Source organism: Balaenoptera physalus, assembly GCF_965194825.1.
Source record: "Balaenoptera physalus genome assembly, chromosome: 18".
NCBI classification, from domain to species: domain Eukaryota; kingdom Metazoa; phylum Chordata; class Mammalia; order Artiodactyla; family Balaenopteridae; genus Balaenoptera; species Balaenoptera physalus.
The window spans coordinates 62,344,171-62,371,802 of record NC_138899.1 but is presented as its reverse complement, the minus strand read 5'-3'; the positions used below and the strand labels follow the sequence as shown (position 1 = coordinate 62,371,802).

Here is a 27,632-nt window from a genome sequence, read left to right as displayed (position 1 = left end):
GAAAACCCTTCTCCACCCACGGGGGATGATCAGAAATAGCCACCTGGGCTAATTTCCTAAATGACTATTCTCTTGTTTTGACCAGCAGGAGGGGTGTAATCTGTCTTCTACAGTTTGTGTAGGTTGGCTTGCTGCCATCATGATTCTCTCAGCTGAAGAAAGTAAACACTCTCTAAAACAGGAGGGCAGGAGGGAATTTGCGTGAATATTGTAAATTACTGCACTTTCCTGTGATCTGGCCTGGTCCATTTTTATGGGGCTGGTTTAGGGTTAGTTTGTGGTTACATAAACTTGCCCACAATCCTGAGGAGGAAAGAATACCCTCTGGTGGTAAGATTCCATCCCTGCACTGTATACTCTAAATTTCAGCTCCCGGCCTAGTTGCCTAGCCTGCGCTGGTCCTGGGACACATGTGAACGTTTTCAGTCAAAGGAATCTATACTTAAAGAAATCAACTCCACCTTAATCTTGAGTGATACACAGAGATACAGGCAGTAAAATTTCCATTTCCCAATTATGCTTTTTTTTGATTCTGAGTTACTGGGTTATATATTTCATGCAGATTAAAAAGTTTAATTTTGTTATTTTATTATGGAAAAATATCCTTATCATTATACAAACTATAGAGCTTGAATTGATTTTTGTGTGTACCATTATTAATGATGTCTATATTGTGACACTTATTTCAGGCCCCTTTGGGTTTTCAAAATGTGTCTATTCTGTAGTATAGGAGATTCTGGTTGCTCAGAATGTATCAATACGTACTGCTGATTGTTGCAACATCCAGAGGTATTCATAGTCATAGATTCCAGTCTTGTTCATCTAGCCACTCGAATTGTCACAGTTGGCTTGATTACCCGGCAACATTATCAAAACAGATGCTCTGGGGATGCAGTGAGCAGGCCTGGTATGGAATGTTCAGTGTAAGCTGCAGTTCCCGTGGACCCTGGACTTTTGCCTTCCCGAGTCTCTGCCTTTGACTTTCCCTCTGGGAATCATGCCATAAAGGTCACTGTTTCCTGTTCCAAATATTCCTTTTAGTTTCTGTTTTGTGAGAACTCTGTACAAAGCTTTTTCCCTTGACCATTTGTCCTCCCAGGCCTGAGATTGCTTCTAAAGTGAAGAGAGTTGAATAAACCCAAGGTTCCTTTTTGGGAACTGGGCATTATCACCTGCTCCTCCACTTGTCACCGAGAGTGGAGTGCCCTTGGAGAGGCTGTGGCACCAGGATTTGTGATGAGAGAAGAGAAAGAGGGCTCAGTCCATTATTTAAAACTTGCATTTGCTTCTTGTCAAAATTTGCATTGGCCACCTGGTAAGTGATCAACTGTCCAGGTCTGCCTGGGATTGAGGGGTTGCCCAGGACACAGGACTTTCAGTGTTAAAACTGGCAAAGTCCCAGGGAAACGGGATGAGTTGGTCACACCAGCGTGAGTTTAGGGCTATGTGAACCAGCTCTTTGCTCTTCCCTCTCTCCCTAGTAAGTGTCCTTCCTTTTACCCCAGAATTGATGAGTGCTGTTCCTTATGCCTCCTTAATAAATCCATAATGTTTGAAAACAATTACACATTAAGGATTTACTGCATTTCAAAAGTACTAACCATGGGAAATTTTCCATTTGAGTTTAAAAATTACACAAACATGAACTCGCGTCAGGCATGCCTAAACCACTCTACTGTAATGATTTATCATCGTTTATAAGCACGTTGTGAAGGCTGACTGTTTTGGACAAAGTCCAGTGATGGGGATGGGGAGCTGAATGGATAAACAGATAAACCACAGAAATTACCAAGTGCTAGGCGAGTGGTGTAGGAGGCCAAAGAACAAAGTGATGGCTGTGTGCTGAGACAGCTGGGAGAGGCTTAATACAGGAAGTGGGATGTGGAGAGGGCTGGAGAGGAATCTAGGAAGAAAAGGTAGCTTTAAGTGAGAAGAGCCTCTTCCAAGCAGAGGAAACAGCTGTCCCCAGAGGCAGGAGTGCCTGCGTGAGAGCTGCATAGGCTAGTGGCCCTGAAGCTGAGTTGTCAAATGGGTGACCAGTTTGAAGAGTGTGTGTAGGACCATTCCTGTGTTTCTGTATCGCTGCTTTGGCAATTATTACAGGCACAAGGAACACGCCTTCTCCAAACAGAGGGAGCACTTCTTTCTGCTCCTGTCCCTCTGCCAGCTTCTGCAGGTTAGGCCCATCCTCTCTAAAGAATTACCTGACTGTCTCAGTCAATGTTTGGGGTGCAAAGAGCTGGAGCATTGTCAAAACTCTGTGTGCCTGCTCCGCCCTTCCTCCTATTGAGTCCAGCGCAGGGCGGAGCAGCTCACGGAGTGTGGGCAAGGAAGCTATCCTTCACCTCCCTGTAAACAAGCTTTGACACAGAGACTCAGAGCATCAGCCCCCGCGACCCCGTTCTCAGTAAATGCGATGAACGTTTCTACGTGGAATGGGACGGTTAACGAGTACTGGTCTCCTTTACACGTAAAGCAGTAAATGCTCAGTAATGGGCCTTCAGTGACCTTATCATTGATTGAACATAACAAAGTATCATAGAGTTGCAGGAAAATGGGGGCATGAGAGGATGCTTACGTCCCAGGTCTTGGGCGAGTCCCTGGGACAGGCCACCAAAGGAGGGTCCTTGGCTTTGCGCAGGAAGGGATTCAAGAGCGAGAAGAAGTGAGTGAAAGCAGATTTATTCAGGGAGATAACACCCTCCATAGACAGAGTGTGGGCCGTCTCAGAAGGTGAGAGGACCCTGAATATGGGATGGTTAGTTTTTATGGGCTGGGTAATTTCATAGGCTAATAAGTGGGAGATTTATTCCAGCTATTTTAGGGAAGGGACGGAGATTCCCAGGAATTGGGCCACCGCTTACTTTCTGGCCTTTCATGGTCAGCCTCAGACCGGTCATGGAGCCTGTGGTTGTGTCATTTAGACACTAATGTATTACAAGGAGCGTAAAATGAGGCTCAAGTTCTACTGGGAGTTGACTCTTCCACCATCTTGGGCCTGTTAGGTTCTAACCAGTTTTTGTGGTATCCTCAATGGCTATGCCATTCTTTTAAGGTTGTGCCCTGCTCCCTTCCCTCCTGTCTCAATAGCTTGAATTTACCTAAATGACCTCTTCCTTACACAAATCCCATTGTTCCCATCCTGTTGTTTAATGAAAGGAACCTCTTTCAATCCAACAAAGACAATGTGAAAATGTGTTTGTAAACCAGATAAATGGGATCATAAATGGGATCAAGGGAGACAGAGGCAAAAGCAGAAACTGCTTTCAGTGAGATTTGGGAGAAGGGACACCAGGAAGGTTCCTGTACCTCTTCCACCAGTTTTTGACCTGAAAATTCCTTCTCATGTAAAGATGATGCTTTAATCTGCAAATACTCCTGGGAAGATTACACCTTGCCTCATTTTCACACCAAAAAGTCTACATCACTATTTTGCTTTGGTGAGGAATAGATAGGGCCTTGAATGTTTAAAGAGAAGAATCTGCAGATACACTGCCAAAAAGGAAGAGAAAATACTGCCAAAAAGGAAGTCTTAGCATCTTAAAACCAAATCTGTATCTAAATTTTTCTGAAATTTGTCATAGCTTTTATTTGAAATGGTTCGAATTACAACAGCACTGAAAAAACGTCTCTTATTTTTCTTGTTTTGGATTTGTTGCTCCTTAATACTGTACGGTCTTGACCATCTATGCTTTCCTTCTGTCATTCGATTTCCTTTCCTTGCTCTCAAACTCTTTCTGTAAACTATTTTAATCTGCCCTATTTCTCCTCCTGAATTTCCACCTTGGTTCCCACTGGTCATGTTTATTTATTAGCTCACAATGCTTACTTCCTTTCTCAGGCCAGGAGAGGCATGACCGCCCCAAGATATGACTCTATCCTTAGAAGACAAGAATTCAAGGTTAAATCATTGAGTTGATAACTGCATCTGTTAAAAATATTATGATCACCCTCCTGCTTTCATTTGTTTTATTTGAAGACATAGGTTGGTAACTAATATTTCTATGCTTTAAAAAATGGAAGGGAAATTCCACTAGATAGTGTGGATTAATCAGACATGTTTTTCTTTAAAAAACTGTGGCTTTATACTTCTTTTGTGTTTGCTATTTCTTAATCGTAGCTACAACTGAGACTCCTTCTCTCCCCATTCTCTCTGTCTTGGGCATCTTCTTACCCACATCTCTTTGTAAAACATCATTAAAAAAAAAACAACTTTGCAGTGGTTCTGCCCTTGGTGGTGTCAATTAGATCACTATCATTTGAACTGAATGCTAAGGTATGGTGTTTGCTATTAGGTTAAAGGTTTCCTTGGAGTAGATCCAGTTCTTTTTAACCTTTTTTGATAAGTAATGGCTTTCAAAGTCCTGGCTTGAAGATTGTTATTTTGAATTAGGAATTCTTATCTCTACATAATTTGCACAATCCCAGACTATATGGACATCTCCCAAGTCTACCAGACAGTCGTCCTTCATTACAGCGGTGCCATTTAAAAGTCTAGAGAAGAATTCAGGTGGCCATAGTGGACCAGGCAGCTGAACCAAGAACATCTAAAGAAGCTACTAGGAGACTATTCTACCACTTCTGTCAATCTAAATACCACTGCCAAGTTTTCTAAAAGTTCAGTTAGTCCTGGTTTATGGCTCAAAGCACTTTGCATGTATCAGCCCATTAGCCCTCTGCATTCCTCTGAGTCAGGAAGCTGACAAGTGGAAAAAACCCAGTTTCCAAATGTGCACTCAGAGGCACAGAAAGCTTAAATAACTGCAACAGGATCACTAATTCAGGCAGCAAAGCAGTACACACATGGGAACCAGGGAGGTATCAAAATGTTCCATAGGACCGAATGTAATAATCTCCCTAGCACTGGTGTTCCTTTAAGTAGCAGATACACAACTCTGTGGCAAGATAAAACACCTCTGCATGGGACCCCCTCTCATTCCAACACTCAGAAGTAGACAGGCTGACTTCAGGCAACATCATCCACGTAGGGGAGTTTTGTCTCCTGGGCCATCTTCTCTCTGAGCCAATTTCCTTTCAGCTGTGGCCAAGAGTATGGGCTCTAGGGCTAGAAATGCCAGAATTCACACCTTGGTCCCACCACTATGACCCTGCACAAGTCACCTAATCTCTTTGTGACTCAGTTTCCTCATCTGTAAAATACAGATTAGTAATAATACCTTCCTAACACAAAGTGCTGTGGGGAGGGAATGAGTTAATCCATGAAAGCACTTAGAACAGAACCTGGCACATAAGTACTCAATAAATGTTAGTTATTTCTCTTGTTACCATTTAATATGCTTTCCTTCCTTTCATTCTCTTACTTCCTCTTCCTATCAAAATAGCAAAGGCTCCAGTAACAGCCATTAACATTTTAGTGAGAAAGAGTTTCATCTTACTTATGCCAGCTGGTTTGCTTATCAAGCTTTGTCTCTAATTGTGGAGACAATTACTGTTTATGGAAGTTTGGATACCATAAATGTTTCGAGGGAGTGGTGAAAGGTGGGTGATGAGAACGGGAAAAATCTCAATTACCCTTGACCAAAACCCCCTCCTTTTAAAAAAATCCCTTCTCCATCTCTATCTTGTTCCTTCCTGCCTTATCACGAACAACTTTCCCTTCACTCGCCCTAGTATGTTATCCAATTCCTCCAGTTGCCGGGGATGCAGGGTCTCTTTCCGTGGGTCCTCTGCTTTGTCAGCTGCTTCTGGCCTAGTTCTCTTCACCCTAACGCTGCTTTGCTGTGATGGTACTGTTGGGTGGACCCAAAGTGAGAAGATCTAAGCTGTAAAAGTACAATGTGCGTATATCAAAGTAACACAGGCCACCTCTGTGATTACTTACCAATTATGCCTAACTGTCTACCAGCATAATAATATAGCTCTATAGTATTAAGTATTAATAATATTAACTTTATTAGCCTTTATTTGGAAATAGCAAAACTCTGTTCACGTATACTGGGCTTTCCTAATTAGTTGCTGTCATAGCATTATCATTTGATCATAGCCTTGTCCATTGTGGTTTTGCTTCCAGGCAAAACACAAAATTCATGCACTTATTTCATGTAATTAGACACATGAAACTCAACTCCCAACCCTTTGCTACATGGAAGAGACACAGGGTAAGGAATGGAGAGGAGAAGGGACCAGAGCGGAGGATAGATATGAGACAAAGAATTTCCAAGGCCTGAGATTACTTTTTCCCCAGTCCTTTCCCTTAACTTCACCACCTAGAGGTAATATTTTTAAAACACAAGGCTTAAAAGTCAGTGAGTCTCAGACTTACGCTCCAGTCATCTTTAAGTGACAATCTATTTTCAAACCCTTTTTTTTTTTTTTTTTTTTACAGAAATAGCGATTACAGTTCATGTCACAGTTTTAAATGACATGAATAACTTGACTCAGCAGAAACAGTGGCCAGTTTTTCTTAGAGTTTTCTGGGCAAATTGGAGGTAGTTGTTTATCTCTTAGTCTGTTTTCATTCCTGCTCATCCCTCTGTCTTTTTATGCCCTTTGTTAAAACCCCATTATTTGTATTTTTATATGAAGTTCACAGGCACCTACATTTTTTACTCAGTAGCTCACCAACGTTCCATTATATATGTTTTAAAAGTTTCTGCATCTATTCATATTAACCCCAAATAACAGATTTTTATTTCCGCTAACCTAATGTCTCCTGCTAACTGTTTACCTGGCGGTGCCAATCATATACACTTCAAATAGGATCAGGATCCTACCTGTTTGCATAGGCACCAAATCTTAGAAGGAGTGTCCTCAATGGAGCCAACTTTAGAAGTTGTCTATGGTTATCCTAGCATGAGTGGGCCAGATGTAAAGTACTTGAACTCACTGTAATTGGTTTAGGACATATTGCTTTTATTTTTGGTCCAATAAAGCAATTGTTTCCAAACTGTTCTGTAAAAACTTCAGAGGTTCAACAAGGGATTTTTGAATATCTTAGAATAAAAACAAGAGTGTATCGTAATATATGTTTTTGATTTGTGTCCCCAGTTCACCCTCTTCAATCACCACCCCATAACAACTGTATACTCTACGGGTAATTATGTAGGAATCACGGGTATGTCTGGCCAAATGCGACATGATTCTAATTTTATCGTTCGAGTCATATGTTACATGAATGTTAATTTACTGAGTACTTATTATGTGCCTGCATTTACTTGGATTATTTACATTAGTCTTCTTAACAACTCTGACGTAGGTGCTCTTATTATCCCCTTCCGCAGAAGAAGCAGAGACTTAGGAGGTGAAGAAACTTGCTCAAGGTCTCAGAGTGAAAAGCAGCTAAGCCAGGACTGAAACCCTAGCATTTGGCTCACATGTTTTTAAAAACGATGATCTGCTACCTCCTCAATGGTTAGAAGGAGAATAATCTGTAAACTCAAGCTTTCCTTCTGTACAGTAGGTTTGGCCCCGGCGTCCAATATCCCGCACCCTGTTGAATGAATAGATTATAAACTTGGAATTTCAGACATTCATGTGAATCATGTAAGGGACGGGGGAGTGGAAGGGGTACCTTCTACTAATGTATTTGTAAGGGCTGCTTTCCATGCAGTTAGTTGAGAGCCGCTCTATTTTTTCAAGTTCCACTGGCCAACAAAAGGCAAAGACTACCTTCTCTAATGACCATTCTCGTGTCACAACATCCTCTCAAAGGCCCTTGGTCAGCACGGCCCAGGGAGGGGACCTGCAGCCCCTCCCTCCCTGCAGCTCTGTTAAGTTCCTGGCTGCTCTGCAGACCAGTGAGTTGTCCCGGTAGGCTGCCCTCTCCTGGCTGTTTTCGGGTCTGCAAGGGTTTTCACTAGGGGGCCATTTCTCCTTTCCTTGAGGTTTGACGGATTACAGTTCTCTTATTACTCCATTTCAGTCAGTCCCAGTCTGAGATGCCCTGGAGGTGAAAGATTTATGCTTTGGGTGCCCTACGGCTGCTGACCTGACCAAATCCCTTCATATGAAATATGGTCTCCTGGCACTCACACGGTCTCTCTGAAGTCTGCGAGCAAGTCCTCACGGACTCCCCTCCCAAAGCTCCTCCACCCCTCACTTCCCCATAGGCCATCCATTATGAGAAGCGACGATTTTGAGGCTGTCATCGTGATGACTGTTCAGTGGCCCAAGAAACCTGTAACCTTTCTGTCTCAGGCAGATGGAGCCCTTGCCTCCCAGGATTACAGCTCCATGGACAGGGATGAGATAGACAGGCCTCTGTCCTTCTCAGAAAGACCTGGAGCTCGTACTAGTTCTTGGTCCCCACAAGGTAGCCTTGTTATCCCACAGCAGCTTTCCCTACTGAAGCGCAGACCAGAGTCCCAGCAGGATGGATTAGGAGAAACTGTGGTAAAACTGATCCAAGTGTTCTTCTTCTTACTGACTCTAAAATTGGATCCCTCCACAGTGACTCTTGGGCCCAAATCAATCGGTCTATCTTGTCTTCCCTTCACTTGAGCACCATTTCGTGTCTTGTTATGGCAATTTTTCTTTAAGGTCAGGAATCCAAGGTTCACCGATCCACCTATCCATCCGTTCCTCTATCCATCCGTCCATCCCTCTATCCATTGATCCCCTTGCCCACCATAAAGCATTTACTGAGCCTCTCTTACAAGGGGGGTTTCAAGCAGTGGGGATTACAATGATTAATAATATACAGTCCTTGTCCTTGAGGAGCTAATAGTCTATTGGAAAGATTGAAAAATAAATAGGCAGTTACAGCTATCACCCAGTGTAATAAGTAATGTTATCGTCTTTCAGAGCAATAAAGGGGCACATGCAAGCGGCCTTGATCTTTCTCCCTTCTCTCTTTGGGCATCAGGTATATCCCATTCGATTCTGACTTCTGACCAGCCTCATTAAGCTCTTCAGGGTCCGGGCTAAAGTTCAGTTTATAAAAGGAAAGTGGAAAACGCCTCACCCTTTGATAATGAATCCACTCACTTCTGAAGTGAAAGTAATACTGAGAGAAAACATGTTTTCCAGCTTGAGTCAGATTTTCTTCCTTTACTTTTTAAAATGGATTACTTGGAGCACTGGAAAATGCTAATAATATATGAATTATCAGGGCCCTTACCAGTTAATTTGAAATATGTGTTCTGAATTGCAGATTCACTTCCCAGGCTTCAGTGAGTGCATTGCAGTGTTTACAGTTAAAGATGTCTCAGAAGAATAATTATTTTGTCATGCACCTTAACTCTGAACATGTTGATGAAACAAACTACTTTGTAGTTCTTTCTTAATGTTCTAGACCTACTAGGACATTCATATTTCCAATGGGTCTTAACTTGGAACATCTGTGCTGCCTCATTGCACCCTCTGAAGACTTCCCAGAATAACTTTGACATAGGGTTCACTTTCCCAAGAACAACATTTTGCCCTTCATCCTACTGCTTCAAAAATGTATCATTAAATTAAAAGTCTTTTCATTCTTGGAACCCTGATGCAGTCAATCCTTTCTCTCTGCAAGATACCCTGATATTAATAGCAAGCACTCTTGAGTGTCTTGGCCCATTGTTGGCCTGACCCAATACTGGCTCAAATGCCCACTCTTGTTCTAGTAAAAAAATTCTCTTGGATAAAAAAAATACATTTGGCACCTGATAGATTCTGGACACGATGCTATGCACTTTCACTTACACTGTTTCATTTAATTCTCAAGATAACTCTATAAGGTGGGTAGAATCATGCTTGGCATACATACATAGATGCTCATAAAATACTTGTTGAATGAATGAAGAAATTAGAATCAATTCCCGTTTTACAGACTAGAAAACTGAAGATAAAAAAGGTGACGCCCTTTGCTTGAGATCACTCAGTGGCCAAAGCAGGCCTGTGTCTTCGTTCTCCAGGCCCTCTGTACCACGTGCTTCAGAGCCGAATGTGTTCTAGAAGTCTTATGCTGCATCACCATTTGATGCCCTAAGGATTTTCTAAGTCATTGTAATCAACACTTACTAAGCCCCCTCAAGTAATCAAAAGTCCTTTAATCCTCAACTGTGAACACATAAAGCAAGGCTTTATCTTTGTGTCTATGTTGGATAAAGGTCTCTGCTGAATCTCCTTGGTCTTGGATGTCAATTATCCAAACAAGTGTAGAGAAACTCAGGAAAATTCACAGGGCAAAATTAATTTTAATGACTTTAATTTACGTGAGAGCCCGTGAAGTAACTAGCTTACTGACCCCATCGGCCACATCGCCCTTTGTCTGCCCTGCTGAGTCCTGACCCCTGTCCAGGCTGCAGGCCCCTCCCCTCCCCTCCCCAGTGCCCCTCTCTGGGTCCTGATCCTTCCACCCAAAGCTTATTCCATCTGTGGGCCACTGTCTGTGATCCGTCCCAGCACCTAAAAGACTTCTGTGTCTCCCCATGACATATGAAGAGCAAGGCCACTCTCTTGGTTTCACCCAGAGTCCTGCCTCCTTTTCTGGATTTACTATTGCCTTAGTGGACATTGTATAGTTGTATACAATTTACAGTTGCCTTAGTGGACATTGTATAGTTGTATAGTTGTTGTATAGTAGTTGTTGTATAGTCCTTAGTCTTGTCTTCCAACTGGTATGGACATTTATCACCCCATCTTAAGCATTCTCCTAAACATGTCAGGCAAACTCTGGGCATAAGAGGCAGGTGGTGTGAAGTCCTGTTAAGTACTTCTGATAAGCAGTCCATCCCCTACCAGGCAACAAAGAAAAGAGGAACCCTGACACTCTCTCCCCTTTTATGACCTGAGTTCTGAATTTCCTCTACAAAAAAGGAGAATCTTGCTGTTAATGGCGATGTACACAGTTTTCTTTCTCTTCATAAACTGCAGTACAGGCCGTGTTCCTCAAACCCAACCAGCCCAAAGAGAACTCCCCATTTCCCCAAGACCTCTCCCTTCTCCTGTATAGTCCTCACCTGAGTTAATGACACTGCCTCTACCAGGTCATCACCCAACCTCATCATTTAACTTTTTTCCATCCCCCTGCACGTCTCTCTCTCTCTGTCTCCCCCCTAAATTCAATCAGTCAGGCAGTCCTTATTTTATCTAGTAAATATTTCTTCAGTTGTCTACTCCTTTTCATTCCCCACAACTCCTGTCTTGGTTCAGACTCACATTACCGCTTTCTTAGGCTGTTGCAATGTCTCTTTAACTGGTTTCCCTCCTCCCATGTCTCCCAACTCCCGCTCCAGCCCATTCCTCACGTGGTTGTGTCACTGTCTTACTAAAAATCTTTCAGTGACTTCTTATAAAACCATATCCAATTTTATTGCTGATTTCTTTTTTTTTTTTGGGCCATGCTGCACAGCTTGTGGGATCTTAGTTCCCCGACCAGGGATGGAACCCAGGCCCACAGCAGTGAAAGCACAGAGTCCTACTAACCACTGGACTGCCAGGGAATTCCCCTTATTGCTGATTTCTAGCTTAGAGGCTAATCAGAGAATACGGTCTATAACATCTCTATTTAGGATATTCTATCAATATTTTCTTTGTACCTAAATGCATGATCAATATTTGAAGATACTCCAACAAAATAGGAAAGAATGTATATTTTCTGTTTCTGATTTACAAAAAGAAAGGTCTATATTCACTATTTACAGTTTCCATATCCTGTTTCTACTAAATTGATTTCAGTGATTATATTCTGCAATATCTAGTTTGTTATTTTTTGTTTATTTCATATTTCGAATTTAAAAAGCCACATATCGACAGCTATAGTTTAATGGTGTTTTGTCAAAATTTCCTTATATTTCTAGTTTTTTTTTTAAGTTGGACGATACGGTGTTTGTTGCATAAATTTTCCATCCTCTGTGAATAAAACTTTTACCAATATTTATTTATAAAAAAGAACAAGTCTAAGATTTTTTCTCAGAAATAAAATTGCCCTTCATGGAATGGCTTCTCCTTACACTCTCCAGCCTTCTCTTCTGCTATTACCTCTCTCTCCCTTTCATTTTAATAATACAGCCTGCTTTGGGTGCTTCAGATCTTTCCAGATACACCTAAAATTTTGCTCTCCCTAAAGTTCCCATCATAACTATGACTCAGCTTTATATCTGAGCTCAGCTGTGGTGTCTTGAACCCCCCAGATTAATCTAAATGCACTTTGTAAACTCATAGCACCTGTGTTAACCTGCTTCTCACCACATCTTGTAATCTGTGTATATGTCTGGGTTTCTCACCAGACTGTAAGTGCTTAAGAACGTGGACCAGACTTTCATCTCTTTTTCACCCTCACAAGGCCTGAAACCTGGTAGGCTGCTCAGTTCTCTTGCACTGTACCTGACCAAACAACTTCCAGCCAACACCCCGATCTGAGCCTTGTCTCATCTTACCCATCCTCCCCGTGTCCAATATGATTGATCATCTTAGGTTTCCATAAACCCTTCACTCCCCCTTGCTGTTTGATCTGACTTCTCCAGAATATTCTGGAGTGCTTCTTAGCAAGAGTTGGCTTCTCTCCCTGTTCTTTTTCCTCATGCTTCCTTGGGTAACTGCCTCCGGGTTTGTGTTCTCTTGCCTCAGAAGTGGTTTCTTGTGATTCAGCCCCATCCCCTGGAGAAGGAGTTGGAGAGAGATCAGACATTATGACCATTCAGTACTTTTTGTTCTGAAACTATGCTCTCCAGGCCACTTTTTTTGATTGCCGTTGGGCTTACCAAATGGAAAAATAATGGATCCATCGACAGGGGCATCTATGAACACTCAGAAGTTATAGTTCTCATTATAATTGCATCAATTTGCATTGTTTTAATTAATTAGCTTCTTGAAGAATTAGTTTGTATAACATAATTACTGATTCAGATTCTTTAAGTTGCAAGAAACAAAACTCAGTCAAGCTAGTCTGCGTGTGGAGGGGGAGAAGCTCCCTTATGTGGAGCAATAAGAGAGACAGGGGTCATGAGAATTCGTGAATAAGACACATGATAAAGCTGAAGCTTATGGGAACTGAACTTAGAAAGTTGCCAGGAAGTGGGCTGGCCCCAGGGACTACCACTCGCCCCACTCCATCTCTCATGGGCCATATCATCTCTTTCTCCCCATTACCCTTTTCTTTCCCTATACTCTGCATATCTTTCAACTTCCTCATAGCATCTACATATTCTTGGGTTTTGCTCCTTTATAAATTTGGCGTACACAACCCATCATGGTCTCTTCAGCTTCTCTCTGCATCAATTTCATTCTCTCCATATTTTTTTTGGCTTCATTTCTGTAGAGAGAGTTGGCTCCAAGTCATCTCTTTAAGCTGTGGATGGATGTATCTGTAATCAGTCAACTTTGCTCCGTCTCCGTGGCTACTATTTTGGTCAAATCACTATCATCTCCCCCCTGAATTAGTACAATGACTTTTCCTACCACCATCTTTCCCCATTCCCAATCCATTTTCCATACCCTTCAGAGAATTCCCATTGTCTTCATGATAAAGTACAGATACTTTAACACCCTGACATGACCCTTCATGATTTAGCCTCATGGCCTGGTCCTTAAATACATTTCCAGCCTCAGTTCTTCCCACTTCTCAATCTTGTACTCTGCTTCCCACCTTACTGAAAATATTTAAGTTTCTTAAAATATACCATGTTCTCTCTTACCTCTGGTTATATGCTGTTCCTTCCAACTGGAAAACTTTTCTTCTGCAACTGGCCTTCTTCTACTTAATCTTCAGCTCTCAGCTTAAACATCGCTTCCTCCAGGAAGTCTTCCTTGACCAGGTTACTTGACTACACTGCTATATGCTCCCCTAGCACTGCACTTTCCGACTTGACCCTTTCTCCTGGCAGCCCAGGGGAGTATCAGACCTCAGCACACTTTCTTTTTCCCTATTGTCTGGGGCCACCCTGAGCCTACCCGGGCCCCTGGGGTGCATGCCAGACAGAAACTGCATGTATATCAAGTGTGACTTGGAATAAGAAAGAGGACTAATCAGAGCTTTATATCCCTGGACTTCTCCCACCTCACTGTCCTTGGTGCATAGATGTGGGCCAGGCCCTTCACTCATGCTGGGGATGTAAAGTTTATTGACCGATACTCTAGGATGTAAACGAACCCAAAAGGCATAGTTTGCAGAGATTTAATATGCATCTGTCAGAATGGTCACTTGCCAAGTGATGTCTGTGATCCATAATCCCACCATTTCACATCGAAATCCACCGTTAAACACACTGTGGGCTGGGTGTCTGAAGACTCAGAGAAGAACCACTGACACTGCTAAAATCAAGGGATCTAAACTCCCTTTGAAATTGTAAAGCCTTTGTTGAGGAATGTCGCAGTTGTTCTGCCAGAACCTGAGAAATACCTTTGGGGCACTTTGTACAGCCCACTGGCCCGGCAGGAGCATTGTATACATACAGGGTTGAAAATGGATTGCCTGGTCATCCAGCAAATGAAGCTTTATTATGTGTTTGTCTGGTTGAGAAGAGATAAAAAACATGAATCAGACAGAGTAAAATGTGGCCAACGTTTGGCCAGGGCTTGCCAGTGAAAATAAAAAGTCTTAACAAAGAGTGGCTTGCAGTTTCAGATCTCCTAGGAGAGAGAATTTGGTGTCTGTAATTAGAAATTTTATATCAGGTGTTAGGTTCACAAAATGGGCAGGCGACTTTCTGGAAGCCCAGCCTTGGAGGACAGGGAGTCAGTGTGTTCACCACCGGCGGGGCTGCCCCAGGGGAATGACTTGCGGGGAGGTTTGAGGACCAGACCTGGCCGAAGCCCAGCATGTCCAAGAGCAACGAGTTATCCAAGAAAAGGCAAGGGCCAAGCCCCAGAGAGTCTGGAAACACAAAGGGGCCACTGTTCTCCCTGATGAGGGCCAAGAAACCTCCTTCAACCTCATGCTTTCAGCAGTAGACTCATCCGTCTGTCTTTAACGATAAAAATCTGGCCAGCATCAGAATCAGATAACAAGAGTTCAGAAGTATTTGAAAGTCAGTAGAAAAATGGGAAATGACGATGATGTCATTATATCCAGAAGGCTAAATTGTCTGGGAATTTGGTGGTTTTGAGGGGGGGGGGGTTCAAGTCCTCATTTCCTGACACTTCAATGTTTATCTCTTTGCCTTTGGGGAGAGGTGTTACAGTGAGTCATTTGCACACAGGGTCATGCAGTATGTTCTGGATTGTGATAAACATTCAGAGAGAAGGTGAAGGCAATCTGAAGCCAATTTTGCCAATTGAACTATAGTGTTTAGGTCATGAGGTGTTTTTCTAAATTAAATCAGTAAACATTTATCAAGCATCTGCCTATCCTGTGAGAGGCTGATACACAAAAATGAACAGGATTTGAAACGCAAGGAAGTGAAAAACAAACCAGCAGCCTGGAGATTATAGTTAATCTTTTCTGAGTTGTCCCCACAGAGTTAGAGACAGGAAGTGAACTAACTTACTAACAGCCAAAAAGGAGAGTTTTTCTGGGAAAGCTCCCTCAGTATAGCCAAAACAAATATTTTGATCTAGGGGAAAACAAAAGTTAAAATGAATGTAAAACTGACCTTCACATTAAGATGCTAGATAAGTCAACTAACTTCAATAAAAATACTGAACATTTGCTATGCGGTAGGTACTTGTTTTATGAAATTAAAAAAACGTGGCTGGCATTCACGAGGACAAATTTAAACACATATTATTCTGTGAAAAATGGGTATTATATGAAAATATGTTCCTTTTTCTCAAACCTCTTTTTTGTTGCTGTTTTTGTTGTTTAGGGATGTTAGATGGAGAAAAATTAAAAATTATTGTAACTGAAGTTCATGAATTTGGTAGAGTCTATCACGAATTCCTTGTGCATCAGACAAAGAAATGTGGACAGGATGATGGTATAGTAGGTGGATTTGTATGGTTAATTATTTATAGCCCAGCAGCATTGATTTATTAATTGATGGCTGCTGCATCCCAGAAGGTTCTTGAAGGCATCAGGCTATTGGACTAACTGAAATATCATACATCTTTGCTTTGGATTGGAATTATATCAACTTTACCCAGCAAATACTAGCTAAGAAATGCAGGAGAGGACATTTAGAGTGTGTGTAATTCATTCACTCCTCCAGCTTCATTAAATTCTGTCCTTGAATCAGGTTAGACCACCAGCAGTCCAGACATATGGTCTTCTGATGGCTCCAGGGCCACATTAAATTAACCTCTCACAAGATAGCCTTCACTGGCCCCAGAGGACTCTGGGAGGCAAGGCTTCCAGAAAAAGGGGGTTTGAAAAACTACTGGATATGATGGAGCTTTTGGAAAAATAAACGGAGAATTATTGCAAAAGATTACCAGAAGAAAAAGAAATAGAAACACCAGAAAAACTAAACACTGTGTAGGAAGAGAATTAAAATAATAATATCCTACTTGGTTCTGCCTTGAGCAACAATTACCTAGGTTACAATATTGTAACTTTTATTCAGAATAGTTTTAGATTTATAAAAAAATATTGTGTAGTAGAGAGAATTCCCATATATTCCACATTAGTTTCCTCTGTTATTACTATCTTCTATTAGTATAGTACATTTGTCACAATTAATGAACCAATTTTGATACATCATTATTGACTAAAGTCCATACTTTATTCAGACTTCCTTGGTTTTTGTTTAATGTTCTCTTTCTGTTCCAGGATCCGTCCAGGATACCACCTTACATCTAGTTGTCCTCTCTCCTTAGGCTCCTCTTGATTGTGATAATTTCTCAGACTTTCCTTGGTTTTGATGATCTTGATATTTTTGAGGAGTCAGTTGTTTTGTAGACTGTCCTTCAACTGGGATTTGTCTCATGAGGTTGTGGGTTTGGAGGAAGATCAGAGGTAAAAAGCCATTTTTATCACATTATATCAAGGGTACTTACTATCAACTTGACTTATGACTGTTGATGTTGACCTTGATCACCTGCTGAAGCAGTGTTTGTCAGGTTTCTCCACTGTGAGTTTACCCCTACCCCCTTTCCATACTGTACTCTCTGGAAGCAAGTTATAGCTAGCAGTATACACCTAAGGAGCGGGGAGTCACACACCGTCTCCTTGAGGGTGCAGGACCTACACAAATAACTTGGAATTCTGCACGAGGGATTTGTCTATTCTCCCCAATTTATTTATTTATCCAATCATTTATTTACCTTAGTGTGGACTCATGGATATTCATTTTATATTTTAGGTTCTAATCCAATACTATGTTACTTATTTTGTTACTCAAATTGTTCCAGCTTTCACCATGGGGAACTCTTTCAGTTGGCCTATGACACTTTGACATACTCCCATCATTGTAGGTTTTTTTCTTTTCTTTTTAGCATCTCCTTACTTTCTGGCAGTGCAAGATGCTCCAGGTTCATCTTGTATATTTCCTGTCCCAGTGCTAGAATCAGCCACTTCTCCAAGGAGCCCTGGTTCCTTTTAACAAAGAATGGTTATTAGAAATCCAGGGCCAAGAGCTAGACCCTAGGTGGCCTTGTTGCTACCAGGCAGCAGGGGTCACTGCTTCTAGGCCCTCTCAGCTGACAGATCAAGGAAATATATATGTGTCTACTAATCAGTGTATACACACACACATATAAGTATTTCTATTTGTAGCCATCTGTATCTCTGTTTAGTAAACATGAGTTCATACTGATGTGCCCAACTCTAATCTATTACCACATGGTCATTCTAGCCTTCTAGCCTTGCTTGTCTGTAACCTCCTTCTCCAACAGTGAGAAACCTGGTTCCCACATCTGCCATCTGTTTACTGAATTGTTCAATCCCAATATACATGTATAGTGACTTCAGAATTGTTAACCTGTATAACCTTGAGAAACAACTTTATCAACTAGACTATGGTGTTTATATACCACTTATTTTGCCTTTAGTCTTAAAGATGAAAGTTACTTAGGTCAGCACCTTTTACACTCACTGCCTTCAGTGAGGTTGTTTCATGCATATATAATATAGTTAGAATACTTTGTCACATTCTTCATCCCATCCTGGGATCTCACAACCTCCCAAATGATTTTTTAAATTTGCACATGTTAAGGTTCACTCTTTGCGCTGCACAGTTCTATGAGTTTTTACAAATGCATAGTGTCGTGTATCCATCATTGCAGTATCATACAGAATAGTTTAACCACCCTAAAAAATCCTCTGTGCTTCACTTTTTCAACCCTCCCACCTCCTGAGCCCCTGGCAACCACTGATCTGTTTACCATCTATATAGTTTCACCTTTTTCAGAATGTAATATAAATGGAATCATACGTAGCCTTCTCAGACTGGCTTCTTTCACTTAGCAAAATGCATTTAAGACTCCTCCTTGTCATTGCAAGGTTTGATAGCTCATTCCTTTTTATTGATGAATAGTATTCCATTATATGGATATACTAATGTTTATCTATTCTATGGCTTATCCAACCTATTGAAGCACGGATTGGTTGCTTTCCATTAAGAATTAAAAAAAATAAATTGCAAACTTAAAATGAATCAGCAAAACTACATGACTTCCAAAAAAGTTACTCTACCACTATGATGCATTGGGAGAAGTAGAGCAGCTGTAATGTTAGTTGCTGTAAAGCACAGTGTAGTGGTGAAGAACACAGCCTCTGAATCCAGACTGCCACCTCCCAAGATATGTGAGCTGAGCTAGATTACCTACCATTCCTGGGCCTCATGTCCTTGTTTGTGAACAGGAATAGTAACTGTACCCATAGTGGCTTAAACAGTGGCTCAATAGACGTTAGTTATTGTTATAACTTATAATAATATTTTCACGTATCATGTAGCAAGCACTTTATATACATTCTTTTATGCCTTCCAACAAAATTTCAGAGGAGCATAATTATCCCCATTTTATAGATGGAGAACCTGAAATACAGAGACTACACCTCAACTTGAACTGAAATCTATCATTACAAAGGCTCTACTCTTCCTGCAGTGATTTTCAAGAGCATAAGGAATGTCTCCTTTTACTCAGCTCTGGACATATCATCTTCACTATGAGTTGCCACACATTATGAAGGACCAACTAGAATGTGAGAAAGAGATGATGATCAGGGTGATGAAAGACCTGGAAATCCTTTCAGTTGAGGCACAGCTGAAGGAACTAGAGATGGTTGGTGTGGAAAATGAAAAGTTGGGAAGGAAGTACAGCAAAATGTTAACAATGTGTGTCTCTTAATGGTAGGATAACAGATGATTTTATTTTCTTTATATTTTCTAAATTTTTTAAGATGGAATGTTTATTTTGTTTTTTTAATTTATTTTTTATAATTACTCTTATAATAAGAAAAAACACTTTAACAAATCACAGTTAAAAGAAAAATTTGAGTGATAGATGTTAATGAAACATTATGGTAATCATTTTGTAATTTATACACATACCAAATCACTATGTTCTACACTTTAAACTTATACAATAATATGTCAATTATATTTCAACAAAGCTGGAAAAAATAACACCTATATATACACATCCAGCACAATATTTAACCCCTTTTTGAAAAGGGAATTATTCACATTTTATTTTGAAATCTGACAGATTTTGAAATGTATATTTGAAAATATAACCTTTTTTCCCCTTGTGAATTCTATGAATATAGGTTACATTGAGCAGAAAGAAAGAAAGAAAAACTTGATAGTTTTTTCTGTGAAAGACAGGTTAAATGTTTTGCTTATGACCTCAGAAGACAGAGTTTGGTACCAATGTGTGACAATTATCTTGAAGCACACTTGGGCTCAATATGAATGGAATTGGTTGACATGTGAGGTGGCCAGCTTCCCTCTACCAGAAAGGGATTAATCACAGGCTGGGGTTGGGCTAGACCAGATGACCTCTGAGATCTCTTTTGACTCTTACTCTATAACTTGGGCTACTACTTATGACCACAACATGTTTCTAATGGTTTTAGCTCATGATGTACAAATTGATGCTGTTAATAGAAATGCATTTAGTTTATTAATATTCAGGCACCCAAGAAACACTTAGTAATTTGTTTTACATATAAGAAGAAATGTGCTTGTACTTCCTTAGAATCTAATTTAGAATGTCTACTCATTCAAACTAGACTTCTTCCTTCTTGTATTAGTTTCCTAGGGCTCCCATAATAAATTGACACAAACCAGGAAGCTAAAAACAACAGAAATGTATTCTCTCACTGTTTTGGAGGCCAGAAGTCCAAAATCATAAGCAGAGCTGTGCCCCCTTGAAGGCCCTAGGGAAGTATCTTTCCTTGACCACAGGCATTCCTTGGCTTGTGGTTGCATAACTTTCATCTCTGCCTCTGTCCTCACATGGCCTTCTTCTCTTCCCTGTGTCTCTCCTCTATGTGTCTCATATAAAGACTGTTATCATTGGGTTTATGGCCCACTTGGATAAGCCAGGGTCATCTTTTTTTTTTAAAAAAATTAATTTATTTATTTTATTTTTGGCTATGTTGGGTCTTAGTTGCTGCATGCGTGATCTTTGTTGTGGCATGCGGGATCCTTCGCTGCAGCGGGTGGGCGGGCTCTTTGCTGTGGCACACTGGCTTCTCTCTAGTTGTGGCGTATGGGTTTCCTCTCTAGTGTGGCGTGCTGGCTCCAGAGTACGCAGGCTCTGTAGTTGTGGTGTGCAGGTTCCAGAGTGCATGGGCTCTGTAGTTTGTGGCATGCGGGCTCTCTAGTTGAGGCACATGGGCTCCATAGTTGAAGCAGGTGGGCTTAGTTGCCCCGTGGCATGTGGGATCTTAGTTCCCTTACCAGGGATCAAACTCGCATCCCCTGCATTGGAAGGCAGATTCTTTACCACTGGACCACCAGGGAAGTCCCAGCCAGGGTCATCTTATCTTGAGATCCTTAACTTACTGAATTTTCCAAGTACCCTTTCTCCAAGTAAGGTCATATTCACAGGCTCTGGGATGTGGACATATCTTTTTTATTTATTTATTTATTTATTTTTAACATCTTTATTGGAGTATAATTGCCTTACAATGGTGTGTTAGTTTCTGCTTTATACCAAAGTGAATCAGCTATACATATACATATATCCCCATATCTCCTCCCTCTTGCGTCTCCCTCCCACCCTCCCTATCCCACCCCTCTAGGTGGTCACAAAGCACTGAGCTGATCTCCCTGTGCTATGCAGCTGTTTCCTACTAGCTATCTATTTTACATTTGGTAGTGTATATATGTCCATGCCACTCTCTCACTTCATTGGGTTGTGGACATATCTTTATGGAGGTCCACCGTTTAATTCACTATGCATTTGAATCAAGAAGTTGATGAGATATTTTAACCATTCTCTTTCTGACATTGATTCCTTACTCTAGTTCTTCTTTTCTCTATCCCTGCCTATCTTCCTGCCCATCTCCAACACTTAGCCCAGCCAACTTTTACCGTCTTAGGAGTTTCTGATTTCACCTCTTCCAGGAAACCTTCCCTGACCACTGTTGTTTTGTTTGCCTTCTACAGGCCCAGCATGTAGTGTGATCCCTGGCACATAAACAGAGCTTAATAAATATTTGTTGAAAGAATAAATGAATCTATCAAAGGAGGCCAATGATGATTCCTACCTTTCTTTGGCATTACTGAGAAGTGGTAAGTTTTCAGTGATGCCTGGAGAATTTCAGGCAGGAGATAAGGCTTAATTTTTTAAAAATTTTTTATAAATTTATTTATTTACTATTTTTGACTGCGTTGGGTCTTTGTGGTTGCTCACGGGCTTTCTCTAGTTGTGGCGAGCAGGGGCTACTATTCGTTGCGTGCTGGGCTTCTCACTGCGGTGGCTTCTCTTGTTGCGGAGCACGGGCTCTAGGCGCAGGGGCTTCAGTAGTTGCAGCACACGGGCTCAGTAGTTGTGGTGCACGGGCTCTAGAGCACAGGCTCAGTAGTTGTGGCGCATGGGCATAGTTGCTCCGCAGCATGTGGGATCTTCCCGGACCAGGGATCGACCCCGTGTCCCCTGCATTGGCAGGCGGATTCTTAACCACTGCATCACCAGGGAAGTCCGAAGACTTTATTTTTAGAAGGTTTGTTAATTCCAGAAAACCTTTGCATTGAAACCGCACCATGAATATTTTAAAAGAATGAGGTGTTTAACCTAAACTGTTTTTTATTCTCAAGGCACAAGAATGTAGGGAGTTAAAGACAAATTGCCACACTTTCCACAGGCCTAATGACTTTAATTAACGTTGAACGATGTTGGACAGTGGGAGTTTTTTGTTGTGTTGTGTTTTGGAACGAGGAGGATAAGGTTCTTCTGATGAAAGCTTCCCAGTGTAACTAGGACAGGAGGATGAAGACGATAAGGGGCTTTGTTCAGCTTGTAAAACTTCTCCTGATGTAGAGCAGCCCCCGCTGGATTGACCAGAGATAACTCGGCTTATTAAAAGGAGTTAAAATGGCACATTTTGAGGCTTTGTAATTGATTTAAAATTTGAAGTTGCTAACACAACATTGTAAATCAACCATACTCTGATATAAAGTAAAAATTAAATACAAAATTTTTAAAAGAAACATATATATATAAGTTGAAGTTGCTGCCCTAAAACCCAGCAACTTAATGGGAACCCACCCCTTACCCTGAGTAGCTTTTTGAGAGGTGATTTATGGTACAGAAACCATACATGTGATTCTTGACATCAGAGCTTACTCCTGAGTTGAGTGTTATTTTTACCTGGGATTAGGGACTCTGAGGCCTGTGCTTTGAGATACAGTCTCAAGCCTTTCTGCTTTTTGAGGAAGGAGTTAATCAATGCTGTGGGCCTGTTTTCCTTTTCTCACTGCCTGACCACTGGGAGAGAAATGCCTGAGTCTGACTCTCCACCTCCATCCCTGTGGGTTTGACCAGGAATGTGAGTCTTCAAGCTTACTTTGGGGACTGGCTGGGGGAAGGAGCTTCAGAACAGAGGAAGCTGGAATGAACCATTATTTCTTGAGTTACAAGGTACCAGGGACAGTACCCACCACTGCGCTGACGAATATTCCATTTTTGGTTGAGGATGTTATAAATATTTGGAGTTGCTTTTGAGACTCTTCAAGGAGAATATGGACAGAAATCATTGGCAGTAAGGCTTTACCAGTTAGAAGCAAAATTGTAGACAACTACAGTTTGTTTTCAATGTCTGATGATTTCAGCATCTCCGTCGACAACAACAAATCCAATAATTGTTATTGGTGCCCACTCCATTTCAGACAGCATTCTAACACTGGGGCTATGTCTGTGAGCAAAAGGGCCAAGAGACCCTGTCCTCATGGAGCTTACATTCTAGTGGAAGAGACAACTGGCAAAACACACATCAAGTGAATTATATAGAGTGTTAGAAGATGACAAGTGCTGTGGGAACAAAGTAGAGCAGGGTAAAGGCGATGGAAGGTGGGGTGAGATTGCAGTAGTAAACAGGGTGGCCAGGCTGGGGGTCCTGGAGAAAGTGACGTTTGTGCAGGAAGTGAGAGGTTAGCCATGTGACTAGCTGGGGGACAACAGATGAAGACAGGGAGAATGGCCAGTGTGAGGGCCCTAAGACAGGAGTGTCCTGGTGTGCTTGTGGACCAAAATGGCTAGAGCAGAATGAACAAAGGGAAGTGAAGACAGAAAAGCCAGAGAAGTAATGCCAAGTCAGATGATGTTGGGCCTCAGAGCTAACAGTGTTTTGTTTTCACTCTGAGTGGGATGGCGAGCTGCTGCAGAGGTTTTTTTTTTTTTTTTGGCACGGTATGTGGGATCTTAGTTCCTGGACCAGGGATCGAACCCGCGCCCCCTGCAGTGGAAGCGTGGAGTCTTAACCACTGGACCGCCAGGGAAGTCCCAGCTGCAGAGCTTTGAGCAGAGGAAAAACATGACCTAACTTGAGTTTTAAAGAGGATCACTCTGACCGCCATGCTGAGAATGGTCTGCAAACATCGGGGGAGAAGCAGGGAGAATGGTGACAAGGCAATTTCAGGAAACACAGGTGAGAGATGATGGAGATGTGGACCTGCAACTAGAAGTGGAAAGGTGAGAAGCGGACAAGTTCTGGGCACGTTCTGGGGGCAGAACCACCTTGATTTCCTGATGGATTGGCTGCGGCGTATGAGAAACAAGGAGCAGAGTCGAGGATAACCCCCAATTTTTGGCCTGAACAACGGAAATGAAGAAATTGCCATCAGCTGAGTCGAGGGAGGCTGCAGGTGGTGTGGGTGGGATGGTGAGGGGTGTAGAACAGGAGCTCTGCTTTGCTTATGTCTTTTAGACACCCAGGTAGAGGTATCTAGTGGGAGCTGCAATACAAATCTGAGTTCAGAGGACAGGTCTGGGCAGGAAATAAAAATTTGGGAGTCGGTTTACAGGTAGCATTTAAAGCCACTGGACTGACTGAGGTGATGAGAAGTGAGTGCAGATAGAGATGAGGGCCTAGCAGTGGCCCGAAAACACTCTTGTGTGTAGAGGTCAGGAGGAACCAGGAGGAAGCAGCTGGAGTGATGGAGAAGAGAGACCAGTGAGGAAACAGAAGAATGAAGAGAGTCTGGCATCTTAGAAATCAAGTGAAGAAAGCGTTATCGAGAAGGGGTGATGGACTGTGTCCAGGGCTGCTGAGAGATCTAACACAGGGAGCACTGACCGTTACCTTAGGCAGCGCGGAGGTCTGCGGTGACCTTTACAAGCTGAGTTTCCGTGGGGAAGTAAGGGTGAAAAGCTAACTGAAATTGACACAAGGAAGGAATGGACTTGGTAACAAAACAGTCTGAACTCTGCTGCACAGGGGAGCAAAGAAGGAAAGCAGTTGCTGGTGAGGGAAGCGGGGTCAAGAGAAGATTTTTTAAATAGGAAAAATAGCAGCAGGTATGATAAGAAGGATGAGGAGAGGGTGGAAAATACCACAAACTGGGTTGCTTAAACAATAGAATATTTTCTCACAGTTATGGAAGCTGGAAGTGCAAGATTAAGGTGTCAGCAGGGTTGGTTTCTCCTGCAGCCTTTCCTTGGCTTGCAGACGGCCGCCTTCCCGCTGGGTCCTCACACCATCTTTCCTCTGTGCCTGCACATCCCTGGTCTCTCAGTATGTCCAAATTTCCTCTTCCTATAAGGACACCGGTCAGATTGGATTAAAGCTCACCCTAACAGCTTCATTTTAACTTAATTACCTCTTTAAAGGCCCTACCTCCAAATACAGTGGCATTCTGAGGTACCGGGGGATAAGGCTTTGACATATGAATCTTGAGAGCAAATAATTTGGAGCCCATAACGACACCCTCCATCTATGCAATGCATCACAGGTGATCATCTCAACACACCACTTTATTTGTACATGTTTGCTTTGACTTTCTGCCCCTGGAACACAAAAGTTACACAAACTTTCCCTTTGGGGACCTTCAGGTAGAAGGTGTTGTTTTTCTAAGACCTAGGGTTGGTATCATCCTTACTCTCCAATGCTTGCAAACTTTTTCAATCCACAGTAAAAAATGTATTCTATGTTTGACCTAGTACCCACACACATAAATATACAACCGAAAAAAGTGTCCACAAAGTAGTGATACGCACTTTGATGAAATGTTCTGTTCTATTCTGTTTTTTAAAAAACCTCTACAGAGATATCTGTTAGGCATCTCAAACAAATAATAATTCCTAGTTACATGTAAATAATAGTGTAGTAATCTAAGCACTGACTGTCGGTTTAACAAAAACTTGGATTTTATCTATTGAGAGGGTAGAGGAAGGGGAACAGGGCATGTAGAGATAAAATCCTCATTCATCATAATCGGAAAGCAATGAATTTCCGAAAGAGTTGAATAGAGATATAGAATGTAGGCATGTTATTTTAAAATATGCAAGCAAAGCGTAGAAGGACCAATTAAAAACGTTGAGAGTGGTTGCCACTAGGGTGAGGGATGTGACAGGATGTGGGAGTTGGGGAGGTGGTGACTGAAAACTCTGTTTTTGTGAGCTTTTCAGGGCTCTTTGACTTTTTAATCATGCATTATATAAAAAAGTATATATATTGATAAAAATAAAAAATAATTTTAAAAAGACATGTGGTGTATGCAGCCACCTCTGTTGACTCAGGAGCAGCCTGATTAGCTTCTTGTTCGCACTCAAACGTCCACCAAAGGTTGTAGCTGCTTTTTGCTCAAATCTCTGAACTGTGCGTTTGACGGTGCTTGTGTTTTAGACGAGAGGTGCCCAACCCATTTTCTGTACATGAAGGCAACTCTTTCTGTAAAAAGAGAGGCAGGACAACCAGAGGCTAAGAGCACAGATGTTGGAGCCAGACCCTGGGTTCAGATCCCAGCTGTGCCACTGACCAGCTGTGTGGCCTGGGGCGAGCCTCTCCACTTCTCCGCCTCCAGCTTCATTATCTGTAGCATGGAGATAATTACAGTACTCACCTCTAGGAGGTTGCTTTGTTTTTTTATTTATTTATTTTTTATTTTATTTTATTTTTGTCGGCGTTGGGTCTTTGTTGCTGTGCTCGGGCTTTCTCTGATTGTGGCGAGCGGGGGCTGCTCTTCGTTGCGGTGCGCGGGCTTCTCATTGCGGTGGCTTCTCTTGTTGAGGAGCACGGGCTCTAGGCGCGGGGGCTTCAGTAGTTGTGGCAGACGAGCTCAGCAGTTGTGGCTCGTGGGTTCTAGAGCGCAGGCTCAGTAGTTGTGGTGCACGGGCTTAGTTGCTCTGCAGCATGTGGGATCTTCCCGGACCAGGGCTCGAACCCGTGTCCCCTGCAGGCAGATTCTTAACCACTGCACCACCAGGGAAGCCCCATCTCTGGGAGTTTTATGAAAATTAAAAGAGTTCATTTTTTAAACATACTTAGAACAGCGCCTTGCAGGTTGCATACATAAATATTCATAAGAAGGTGGTACTTACCCTTTTTGATTCTATAGATTGAGAAAATCTTTTGCACTCAAAGTTACCATGAATTCAGTTATCATAACAATACAAATATATAAAGTATTCATATTTAATTACACTTGACCCTTGAACAACACAGATTTGAACTGCGGGGGTCCACTTATATGTGGAATTTTTTCAACAAATATAGAAACTGCATTTTCAATTTACAGATCTTTAAGTTAACTAAGTGTGGGGAAAAGCTTGTGTTTGATTACAGATCACAATATATAGAATCAAAAGAACTAGGGTTTGAGTCCTGATTCTGTCCAATCCTGTTTCAGCTTTCTGCCTTGGGTGAGTCATTTAACAATTTCTTTGTTTTTGAGGCAAAGATAGCAGTACTCCGATTGGCACCCTTAACTCTCACGTTGCTCAAGGCTCAGCTGTATAATATATTATAAAATAACTCATATTTTGTTTATCATGTTTAGGTCTGCACAGTTTGCAAAAGAGTGTATCAGTAGGAAGTGCCATTACTTATCAGTCTATAGAGACTGTTCAGTGTGCATGTGAATTTGCACAAATCCGAGGAGGTATAGAGTTCACAACACACATATACTGTCCACATATTGACCCTCATTATCTGTAAAGTAGGACTTATAATTGGTCATTTTTAACTAATTAGAACCCTCCCAGAACTTTTATGTGGAAGCTACACTAATATGACCTTCTCCCTCCCCCCACCGGAATCGTGACCCAAGACAAACCTGTAAGAGTTGAGTAAACAAAACCCACACAGGCTGCAGGAGTTTATCCCCTTGGAAACTTAACATAAGAAATTATTGACTAGAGCTACTGGGAGGCATGCTTAGAATGCAATTGTAATTAAGAAAACTTAAATCTAATTTAGTCCATTG

General features: G+C 41.8%; 1 long non-coding RNA gene across 2 annotated transcripts in view; it reads right to left on the bottom strand.

The window, feature by feature from the left end:
- Positions 1–27,632, bottom strand: part of LOC309647312 — a 41,892-nt gene that overhangs the window by 12,082 nt on the left and 2,178 nt on the right. For both annotated transcript variants that reach the window (XR_014255951.1, XR_014255952.1), the window contains exon 2: positions 24,802–24,964. This is a non-coding gene — a long non-coding RNA (uncharacterized lncRNA). The remainder of the gene's footprint in view (positions 1–24,801; positions 24,965–27,632) is intronic.